We start from the raw sequence: 12099 nt of genomic DNA on the forward strand, positions 1-12099 counted from the left end.
AATTCAAAGTAAACGATAACCAAGGTTTGCTCAAAACCCATATAAAACTGAATTATTAGACGTGATAAAAAATGAGGATGTGTGAAGCACACAAAAAAATGACTGGTTATTCACAATAATAAATTCAGAGACTAACCTTTAGCAACCTGTGATTGTTAACAGTCTTTCGAGATAAACATTCAAGGCGTGTTAAAACTGCCATTTAGTTGCAGATTTAGGGTTTGAGCGAAAAAAATTCAATTGGGGATTGAAGAATTTTATAAAATGTGTTTTGATTGAGGATCGATCATAGCAAAATTGATGCGTACCTCACACGATGAACAACTAGCAATAACTAGAGCATGTCCTAAATCAAAAGAAATACACAGTAACACACTTAAAAGGTAGGAGGAAGTGAGGAAACCTGTGTATTGCCCTAAATGAGATGGAAGATTGCAAGGTTTAGAAGGTGTGAAAAGGACTTAAGAGGGACGGAGTGTTATAAAATTATAGAGAAGAAGCGGGAAGAATGGCGCCATATGTTTTTAGGCAGTGAAATGTTGTTTGTATGTGATATGTGATCTGGTTACATTTAGATGTGTTACTATGATATGTAGATGTGTTTATAATCGGTATAATTTTTGGCTAGAAAAAATTATGTCGTTGGTACCTGTGGTTTGTTCACTTTTTCATCACAACACCTATACTACTTGTTTTTTGCATGGTTAGTACCTTGGCTTTGATTAAGTTTGTTGAAAGGTACCCATAGTTAATGGCCGTCATGTTTCTTGGTTAACCCCTCACATGTGCCAAGCATGTGAGGGCAATATCGTCCAGTTCAATTAAATAAGTTGCATATTTTTCTACAATTTGTTGATGAAATTAAAACACGTATCTAATGATCTCAACTAACATATGTGTTTGATATTTAAACAATGTGTGTGAGAAGATAAATATATCCCAACCCATTTATACTATATACCCTAATAATTGGTGCTAGTTGTTTGTTTGTTTCATCTTTCTAATACAGAGTTAGGGATATTAAAGATGCCAACTTGCTTTGTGGATGCAATTGGGTTTTTTTTTTTTTAATTTTTTTTTTTTGCCATTATGGCATACATAGAGTCTGTTTGTTGATAAAATGTGTTATTTTTTTTGCAGTGCCAGTCACAATTGCAGACCGTATATGCTGAAAGGTTTAAGGGATGCCATATGGAATTTTCTGCCTACAATTTACTTTGTGTCATCTTGCATTCTAATAACAATAGAGATCTCTTATCCGCCATGTCTAGGTTTGTAACATATTTATATTCATTCAATTTCATACATATCATATCACCTATATTTTTTATATGTTTAGTTTTCTTGTTAATAAACATCAACATGACCAGGGCTGTTTTATCTATAGATTATCAGTTGAATTAAGAAAGGATCAGGGGGTAAATCATGCTCTTGCGGTTCGTTCAAATAATTAAGCTCCCTCTATGTGATCAAATTCGAATCCATCTGGCAAACAACATAATATTCACAGTTAATTTAGTATTTCTATTCGAATATAGGTATTAGGTATGATTGTATATATCTGCCTTATCTCCTGGGAGATTGAATAGTGTTTGTTATACTATGTCTACTTATTAAATATAATAATAATAATAATAATAATAATAATAATAATAATAATAATAATAATAATAATAATAATAATAATAATTGTATATATTTGCCTTATCTCCGAGGGATTGAATCGTTTAATTGAATTGGACGATATTGCCCTCACATGCTTGGCACATGTGAGGGATTAACCAAGAAACATGACGGCCGTTAACTGTGGGTACCTTTCAAGAAAGTTAATCAAAACCAAGGTACTAACTATGCAAAAAATAAAGTATAAGTGTTGTGATGAAAAAGTAGACAAACCACAGGTACCAACGGCGTAATTTTTTCTAAAATTTTTGACAAAACTTATTTAGATGTGTTAAACAAATATTATACATACGTGTTCAATATAATTTTCTTGGCATACAAAACACTTGCTATCTAGACATGTTAAAATTAATATTATCTACAAGTCTTCCATACGTTTTTTAAAAAACAAAAAAACTTGTTATATAGACGTGCTGGAATTGCTATGTAGATGTGTCAGTTATAAACACGTCCCAATTTAACATTATTCAGAAAAATAATATATTTTAAAAAAGTCACTACTACATTGTGCTTTTATTGTACTTTTTGTTAGATTTACAGTTTTATCGATTACTTTTTACTTACATTTATATTTTATATGTATAAATTAAAGGTATAAAAAAACTTTTCGACAATATTTTTATTTATTTGTAGAAGTGAACTATTAATTTAAGACATCTAAAAAAGAAAAGAGTCTACTAAAATTAGACTGAGGGAGGGAGTAGTTCATATAACCTCATATAAAAGTAAACTATTAAAATGATAATGAGGAAGTATTTCATTTGGGTAGTGATATATTCATTTATAATTTTGATAGATTCACTTATTAATATGCATAAGATACTTGTATTATACATAGATTGGAGCATGCTAGAAAAGGATTTATCAAAATTGGAAGGGTAAATATCAAAATTGTACGAGGTCGTTATCGTTATTGCAAGCCCGGTTATTAAAAAACCGGTTGAGGTTGTTGCAAACTATCAAGACAATTTGACATCGTCTTCTGCTTTTTTGCGGGTCATGGTTCGGTTTGAACTAAGTCTGTTTGTTCGAACGTTGCTTGTAATAGTTTTTATTGGGACTGGTGCATTCATCACAAGAATATCAGGTCCCGATGGTGAATGTTCTTCGTTGAAAGGAGGAGCTAATGGTCTCTCGTTTTGGTTGCGGGACAATGATGAGGACCTAGATGTTGAAGAAGCGATTCAAAGTATTTTTTTTTTTTGTGACAAGCCGGTTGCCGATCCTCTAAGCGATGAGGGTAATATTGATATTTTTGAGGGATTAGCCAGGCACCATTTGATTCCTCCTTCTTTCGACATGCTCATAGGGGATTCTTCAGCAAATGTGTTGACATACTCTTTCAACCGGGTCATTAGCGACAAGGTCGACTGTTCGGCATCCACGCTGGGATCCAAATCCCACAAGGTAAATAGGTGGTCGAGTAATTCGACGTTCGTTTGTTGGTTTAGTTAGTTTTAGTTTGGTTGTCTCTTATCTTTTTGTTGTAGTTCCTCTTTGTTTCGTTGTGGTGGTCTTGGATATTGGTAGCTAGTGTCTCGGATCAGGTTTAGTTTGGTTAATTTGTTATGTGATTGTTAGGTTCGGTTGTTTTCTTGAGTTAATTCGCTTATTGCTTGTATTTTTTTTATTTTCTTTTCTGAGAAAAAGACTCGTTTTATATATTCATCGTTTTTTCGGGAAAAAAAACACCCTTTCATCTTTTTATTCTCTTTTGGGTAAAAAAAAACAAGAATGTATATGACATGATAAAAGAGGCGGCCATCAAAGTAATGACAAGGCCCAATTATCCAATTTGGCAACCTATTTTTATGATTAAATTAAACAAGGGGCCCATAGTATAGTATTAGTATTACGTTTACAAACAAAAACTCAATAAAAAAAAACCTTAACTATAAAAACAAGGAGCAAACAATCCGATGAAAGTGATCACATCAATACCCAACTAGCAACTATTATAAACAGTAAACAGTCTAAATCAAATAAAACTGACAAACCCTAAATTCGCCGCTTGAGTCGCTCCAGTACCAGCCTTCTACTTTTCTCAATTGAACATTCCAACGCTAGCAAACCAAACAATCCGCTGCTTTTAATCCACCGCTTTCAATCCACCGCTTACAATGATGGCAGGGAATCGACGTGTTTTCTCCGATCATAACAGATATCGCCATTTGTTCATCCTTCTTAGTTAACATAATCTGTTAAAAGGGTTTGATCTAAAATGTAATTCATTTTATTCCTTTTAAATTTTTGAAATGCGATTAAAGATAGTTTCTTTTATTGTACCTGTTAATGAACCATTTAGAGTGAAAGTAATAATTTTGTAAATCGAGGTACGTTTATCAATCCTTTGTAAATATCGTATTTTTAATTTGTATGTGTTGATATTAAATGATAATCGGAATATTGGGTCCTAAGTAATAAACATCATTCATTCAAAAAATGGTACTAAAAAGTCTAGTCTCTTTGCTTTCGTTAATGGTGGTGCTTCTGGAGTCAGTTTGTATTTATTCAGTATTAAAGCTTTCTATTTTGTTGTATAGAATTAATTTACTTTTACAACTTAGATTGAATGTTTCTTTAATTGGGCATAATTTGATTTTGAGAATATATTCGATTGTGCAATAAATTTGAGTGATTAACAGTAACGGAAAGTGGTGTTGCTGCTACAGTTTCAATACCTAATCAAAATTTTGTGGCCTTATAGTGAACGTATTTACTTGATTGATTTGAATAGGGTAAGATTTTTTCTTGTGTAACTTTCTGACTACGTGTGTATTATTTTGATATCTACTCAAATTTGGAACTTGGTAGGAATGTTAGTCTGCTGCTTGTTCAACTGGTATTTAATTCTCGTCGAACTAATAATGATGCACGGTTTAAGATATAAAAAATAATCTTCTCGAATTCTAGTTTACGTGGTTAATATATTTATGTGTTTTTCATGTACATTATGGGAACAATTTATTGAGATATAATTCGTACTTGTGATTAATGGATTTATTAACACGTTTTACAGTTTATATTTCATCAGTTTTAACTATTCATCACTTTTAACGATTCTTCAGCTTTAACGATTCATATGTTTGTAGTTTGTGGTTACTCTCTTCATGTGTATGTTCAGCAGTTTGTTCCAGATAAACGGATTTATGATTCATACTTAATAAGTTTTTTATTGTATATAAACTGAATTTTTGTCTTATTTCTCAATTATGTATAATGGCATTAGGTATGACTGTTACTTTAATTGCAGCTTAAAATTGATTAAAATGCAAATCTTTGCAAGAAACCGGAGATTTCTTCTCAAGCAAATTGGTTTTGTAGTCTGAGATGCGAAGAGGTATGTTTGGTAGTCACTTTAACTTATTGCTATTTTTTTTTCATTCATACAGAAACCAATCATTTTTGCTAACTTTTATCATGGAGTATGTAATTCTCAACTACTAGGGAATGTCAGGTTACACAAAAGAAGTACTCCTTATCATGGATTATGTAACTACTATTGCTTTATAAGTAGGTACTTGCTAAAACCATTTTTTGTCCTTTGACACCTTTGTGGCGCATTATCTTGAGCAACATCACGACAAAGTTTGAAAATTCTTATTAGACCTGATGAAAAACATGGTGAAAATATGACCAAAATTATTGCATACAAAGACTTTCTGCGTCAAAATACTAACATATAGGTGTTGTATCTCTTATCTCGCACTGCATATTCAGATACCATTACAAACATCAGACCAAGAATCATGACTACAAATAAATAATTTATGTATTTTATTATCTTACTAGACCTATAGTCCACCTACTCTAATTTGTTTATAATCTTATCTATAACTTTCAGGATGGAACACTCAGTATCAATTGCAAACTTCAGACCAAGAATACAAGGTGTAAGCATAGAAGTAATTGTATATAGAAAATGGACTGCGAATAATCCTTCTAACCCAACAGGGGAGATTGTTGTTATTAAGAATGTTCTTCAAGATAAACGCTACAAGTAGGTATATTATTGTGGAGTAATACGTAGATTACGTACGAAAGGATATTGACAGTAATAAAAGGATTAAAAAATTAACACGACTTTTAGAAAATCTTAATTATGTTTTTTTTGGTGTAGATATGCAAGGCACTTGATTACTTTCACAATTGCATCGGGACATGTCACCATGATATTATAAATGCGTAATTTACTTGTAAGTTTCTTTTTAAAACCCAATAATTTATTTATGCATCTAAAATTCCTTAATTCTTCGTTCCATTTGTAGAATTTTTAGAATAATCTTTACAAAAGATATTTATATATTTGACTGAAGTTTCCTGAACTTCAGTGCACACCAAGGTTGTATGTGTTTTATGTGGAGTTAAATCTGCCTCTGTATGCATTGGTGCTTATGTCTGGTGATGCACTGATAATGCTAAAAACAAACATATATTTCATAGCATTATTCCTCAAGAAAGACAAGCTTTTAGTTGCAATTGTTCTATTTACAAGTGATATTCGTTTAAATAATAAAAGGTGAAGACAAAAGACAGATTCGACGAATTGAAGACGCAAACAACCAAAATGCTCAAAAGTACAAAATACAATCAAAGAGGTTCCAATTATTGATAAGAAACGTCTCAGAATTACAAGAGTACAAGATTCAAAACGCAAAGTACAAGATATTAAATTGTACGCAAGGACGTTCGAAAATCCGGAACCGGGACCAGAGTCAACTCTCAACGCTCGACGCAACGGACTAAAAATTACAAGTTAACTATGTATATAAATATAATATAATATATAATTAATTATATAAATTATATATATATTATATTTATATATTAAAACCGTCGGTAAGAAAGGTTCCAAAATGAGATGAGCTGTAGAAACAAACTCCGCGAGTTGCCGAGTTTGAAGGCCAAAAAGTCCGCGACTCGCGGATACTCCCTGGACAAAAACGCCTATAAAAGCCAACGCAATTCGACGTTTTAATTATCCATATATCAATCTCTCTATCTATATGTAAACGTATATATATATTTATATTTTAATTTTAATTTTTAATTCTAATAATAAGGATATGTTAGCGAATATTGTAAGGGTGTAAGTCGAAATTCTGTCCGTGTAACGCTACGCTATTTTTAATCATTGTAAGTTATGTTCAACCTTTTTACATTAATGTCTCGTAGCTAAGTTATTATTATGCTTATTTAAAACAAAGTAATCATGATGTTGGGCTAATTACTAAAATTGGGTAATTGGGCTTTGTACCATAATTGGGGTTTGGACAAAAGAACAACACTTGTGGAAATTAGACTATGGACTATTAATGGGCTTTATATTTGTTTAACTAAATGATAGTTTGTTAATTTTAATATAAAGATTTACAATTGGACGTCCCAATAAATAACCATATACACTCGATCGGACACGATGGGCGGGGTATTTATATGTACGAATAATCGTTCATTTAACCGGACACGGGAATGGATTAATAGTCACTAGAATTATTAAAACAAGGGTGAAATTATGTACAAGGACACTTGGCATAATTGATAACAAAGTATTAAAACCTTGGGTTACACGCAGTCGATAACCTGGTGTAATTATTAAACAAAGTAATAAAACCTTGTTACAGTTTAAGTCCCCAATTAGTTGGAATATTTGACTTCGGGTATAAGGATAATTTGACGAGGATACTCGCACTTTATATTTATGACTGATGGACTGTTATGGACAAAAACCAGATGGACATATTAAATAATCCAGGACAAAGGACAATTAACCCATGGGCATAAAACTAAAATTAACACGTCAAACATCATGACTACGGAAGTTTAAATAAGCATAATTCTTTTATTTCATATTTAATTTCCTTTATTTTATATTTAATTGCACTTTTAATTATCGCACTTTTATTTATTGTTATTGTATTTAATTGCACTTTTAATTATCGCACTTTTTAATTATCGCAATTTTATTTCATCGCACTTTTATTTATCACAATTTCATTATCGTTATTTACTTTACGCTTTAAATTTAGTCTTTTATTTATTTATTATTTTACATTAGGTTTTAACTGCGACTAAAGTTTTAAAATCGACAAGCCGGTCATTAAACGGTAAAAAACCCCCTTTTATAACAATAATATTACTTATATATATATATATTTCTATTTTTATAAATTAAACTAATATAGCGTTAAGCTTTGTTTAAAAAGATTCCCTGTGGAACGAACCGGACTTACTAAAAACTACACTACTGTACGATTAGGTACACTGCCTATAAGTGTTGTAGCAAGGTTTAAGTATATCCATTCTATAAATAAATAAATATCTTGTGTAAAATTGTATCGTATTTAATAGTTTTTCCTAGTAAAATTTAATAGCTATTTTATATACACCTCGCATAACATCAAGTATTTTTGGCGCCGCTGCCGGGGAACGCCGAAGCGAAACACCACATAAAAAAAAGATTTTTATTAAGTTTTATTTGGTTTTTGTAAAAATATATTTTAAATATTAAAAAGTATAAAAAATTTAAAAACCGAAAAAGAAAAATATATATATATATATAAATCTATTTTTAAGATTTTTATAAAATTATAAAGTATTTCTATTTTTATTTTAGTTTTTAAAACATAAGTTTTTATTTAATTTATATAAATAGTTTATTTAATTATTAAAATAGAAAATATAAAACAGAAAAATAAAAAAAAATATAATAAAAACTGAACCTGTCAAAGTAAAGCCTGGTACACGTTTGAATTTACAAACCCCGCGACTCGCGGAGTTTTCCAGCTACGTGTCACGCGACTCGCGGAGCCGCCCAGACAGGCCACAGTCAGCTATAATTTCGCATTAATTACGGGATAATTATTATTATTATTAATTTTAAACCCTAATTAGGGTATTATTATTAAAATATTTAGTTTTAATTTTATTATTTTGTTTTATTTAGTTTTAATTAGTTTAATTAATATAAAATAGTTTTATAAAATAAATAATATAAAAATTGTACTTTTTATAAAAATTGTACTTTTTATAACTTTTAGTTTATTTTTATATTTTGTCTTTTTTTTATTTGTTTTAGAGTAATTTTTGTATTTTTTGTTCGTATTTAGTTTTAATCCATAGTTTTTGCCGTAGCTTATTTTTATTTCTAGATTTTTAGACTTTGCCGTAAAATCCCTTAAGTGCTTTTTCTTTAGACTAAGATTTAGGTGCTTTAGAATTTTGCGACGCCTTTTTAAGTTTTAGTATTTTTTTTTAAGATATTGCCATTTGGGATATAGTTTTACTTGTAAGCCTTAATATTTTTAGACTCAACTTTTAATTTTTAGTTTTTACTTCCTTTTTAAGTTTCGACACGCTACTTTTTTATTTTTTTATTTTTCGACGCCTTTTACCTATGTATCAATTATCACTCTAATTAGTACTCTCAATTTGCAATTTTAATTTTAAGTTACTGATAGTAATAAGGTTGGGTCAGTCGAGTGTTTTAAAGTTTTATAAGTCACTCTTTTTCTTTCTTATTTTTCGACGCCTTTTATTATTTTTTTTCAACCTTTTTCTTTTTCGACCTTTTTCGACGCGCTCTTTTTATTTCTTATTTCTCGTCATCCTAGTTTTTAGGACATAGATTTTTATTCTACTTCTTATCTAAATTTCTTAAAATTACGAAAATTTATTTTAAGTGGTTAAATTGATAGACATCAAAATTTTCTGGTTCGTAGTAATAGTTGGATTTGTACATGGACCGGGTTATTGGAGCCAAACAGTACTCAATTATATTGAGACCAAACGAATCCTGCCCCTCTGCTGCATCTTTTGGCTATTCGAAACGTGGGCAAAATCAGAAAAGTCTATTAATTGGATAACTTATATAATTTTTCTTTCCTTTTAAAAACTAATAGGATATTCAGTGAATGCACCGAGCAAGACGTTCACCACCTTTTGTACGTTCACCACCTGTAACCAGATCAAGACATCTAGCTAATATTGTCGCCGTTGATTTTTCTTTAGAATCGTCATCCAGTCGACCAAGTACTCCAATTCAAATTTCCGATAATCCATTTTTTGAACCCGACCTCACAATTGAGAATCCGGAGAATATTCAGGGACGATTCATAGATCCTGAACCATTAATTTTTCCTCCAGAACCACCAATCATTCAAACAGAGATTGTTGAGGAGCGAACCATTAAATCAGAATCCTCTAGTGATTCAGATTCAACAAATTCAATCATGGAGAATCTAGAACCTATAAGTATGGAAGACCAAATGCGAGCTAAACGCACTGGCCAAGGTTACGCAATTACTCATCCAGACATTAATGCGCCAGATTATGAAATCAAAGGACAAATTCTACACATGGTGACTAATCAATGCCAATTTAGTGGTGCACCGAAGGAAGATCCAAATGAACATCTTCGTACCTTTAATAGGATCTGCACACTATTTAAAATCCGAGAAGTGGAGGATGAACAGATATATCTCATGTTATTTCCCTGGACTTTAAAGGGAGAAGCCAAAGATTGGTTGGAATCGTTACCAGAAGGGGCGATTGATACATGGGACGTTTTAGTTGAAACTTTTCTTAAACAATTCTTTCCAGCATCTAAAGCCGTGAGACTTCAAGGAGAAATTGTTACGTTCACACAAAAGCCAAATGAAACTCTATATGAAGCGTGGACAAGATTTGGAAAGTTATTAAGAGGATGTTCGCAACATGGTTTAGACACTTGTCAAATAGTACAAATATTCTACCAAGGATGCGACATCACTACAAGGAAAGACATCGATATTGCAGCTGGTGGTTCTATTATGAAGAAAACAGAAACTGATGCTTACAAAATTATTGATAACACTGCTTCCCACTCACATGAGTGGCACCAAGAAAAAGATATCGTTAGATCATCTAAAGCAGCTAGAGCCGATTCTAGCCATGATTTAGATTCCATTTCCACAAAGATAGATGCTGTGGAGAGACGAATGGAAAAGATGACTAAAGATATCCACTCAATACGAATTAGTTGTGAGCAGTGTTGTAGTGACCCGAACTTTTCCATGTTTATATATATTAATTGAGATTGATGTTTACATGATTAAATGTTTCCAACATGTTAAGCAATCAAACTTGTTAAGACTTGATTAATTGAAATATGTTTCATATAGACAATTGACCACCCAAGTTGACCGGTGATTCACGAACGTTAAAACTTGTAAAAACTATATGATGACATATATATGGATATATATATAGTTAACATGATACTATGATAAGTAAACATATCATTAAGTATATTAACAATGAACTACATATGTAAAAACAAGACTACTAACTTAATGATTTTTAAACGAGACATATATGTAACGATTATCGTTGTAAAGACATTTAATGTATATATATCATATTAAGAGATATTCATACATGATAATATCATGATAATATAATAATTTAAAATCTCATTTGATATTATAAACATTGGGTTAACAACATTTAACAAGATCGTTAACCTAAAGGTTTCAAAACAACACTTACATGTAACGACTAACGATGACTTAACGACTCAGTTAAAATGTATATACATGTAGTGTTTTAATATGTATTTATACACTTTTGAAAGACTTCAATACACTTATCAAAATACTTCTACTTAACAAAAATGCTTACAATTACATCCTCGTTCAGTTTCATCAACAATTCTACTCGTATGCACCCGTATTCGTACTCGTACAATACACAGCTTTTAGATGTATGTACTATTGGTATATACACTCCAATGATCAGCTCTTAGCAGCCCATGTGAGTCACCTAACACATGTGGGAACCATCATTTGGCAACTAGCATGAAATATCTCATAAAATTACAAAAATATGAGTAATCATTCATGACTTATTTACATGAAAACAAAATTACATATCCTTTATATCTAATCCATACACCAACGACCAAAAACACCTACAAACACTTTCATTCTTCAATTTTATTCATCTAATTGAATTCTCTCAAGTTCTATCTTCAAGTTCTAAGTGTTCTTCATAAATTCCAAAAGTTCTAGTTTCATAAAATCAAGAATACTTTCAAGTTTGCTAGCTCACTTCCAATCTTGTAAGGTGATCATCCAACCTCAAGAAATCTTTGTTTCTTACAGTAGGTTATCATTCTAATACAAGGTAATAATCATATTCAAACTTTGGTTCAATTTCTATAACTATAACAATCTTATTTCAAGTGATGATCTTACTTGAACTTGTTTTCGTGTCATGATTTTGCTTCAAGAACTTTGAGCCATCCAAGGATCCATTGAAGCTAGATCCATTTTTCTCTTTTCCAGTAGGTTCATCCAAGGAACTTAAGGTAGTAATGATGTTCATAACATCATTCGATTCATACATATAAAGCTATCTTATTCGAAGGTTTAAACT

This window comes from Rutidosis leptorrhynchoides, chromosome 5 (assembly GCF_046630445.1).
Source record: "Rutidosis leptorrhynchoides isolate AG116_Rl617_1_P2 chromosome 5, CSIRO_AGI_Rlap_v1, whole genome shotgun sequence".
NCBI lineage: Eukaryota > Viridiplantae > Streptophyta > Magnoliopsida > Asterales > Asteraceae > Rutidosis > Rutidosis leptorrhynchoides.